Genomic DNA, 824 nt, shown 5'->3' on the forward strand with positions numbered 1-824 from the left:
GGTCTCCTTGTAGATGAGCTTTCCCCCATTTCTGACTTACTATGCCTTGTTACGCACTGTGTCTCACACGCTGCCTAATAGCCCTTAGATGTGGTGCCTACTAGCCCTTAGATATGGTGCCTACTAGCCCTTGGATGTAGTGCTTGCCAGCCCTTAGATGTGGTGTCTACTAGCCCTTAGACGCTGTGCCTAATAGGCCTTAGATGTGGTGCCTACTACCCCTTAGATATGGTGCCTACTAGCCCTTAGATATGGTACCTACTAGCCCTTAGATGTGGTGCCTACTAGCCCTTAGATATGGTGCCTACTAGCCCTTAGATATGGTGCCTACTAGCCCTTAGATATGGTGCCTACTAGCCCTTAGATATGGTGCCTACTAGCCCTTAGATATGGTACCTACTAGCCCTTAGATATGGTGCCTACTAGCCCTTAGATGGGATAGACTAGCAGTCAGAGGCAGCAATGCCTTAGACCTCACACTGCAGATCTACAGTATTTCCTGGGGTCTCCTTGTAGATGAGCTTTCCCCCATTTCTGGCTTACTATGCCTTGTTATGCGCTGTGTCTCTCTGCAGAAATTGCCATCTTGGTAGAGGCAGGGCGTTGCTTCCTATTGGCAGAGCCTCCAGCAAGGAGAACAGTGAGCAGTACAGTAGTTACATCACCAAATCTCAATGTAAATCTCCCGAGATTAGCAGTTAAAGGCAGCAATGTCTTAGATCTCGCACTGCAGATATACAGTATTACCTGGGGTCTCCTGGCAGATGAGCTTTCTCCATTTCTGCCTTACCGTGTTTTGTTGTGCACTGTGTCGCTATGTGGAG

This window comes from Pelophylax lessonae (assembly GCF_965119305.1).
Source record: "Pelophylax lessonae genome assembly, chromosome: 12".
Taxonomy (NCBI): Eukaryota; Metazoa; Chordata; class Amphibia; order Anura; family Ranidae; genus Pelophylax; species Pelophylax lessonae.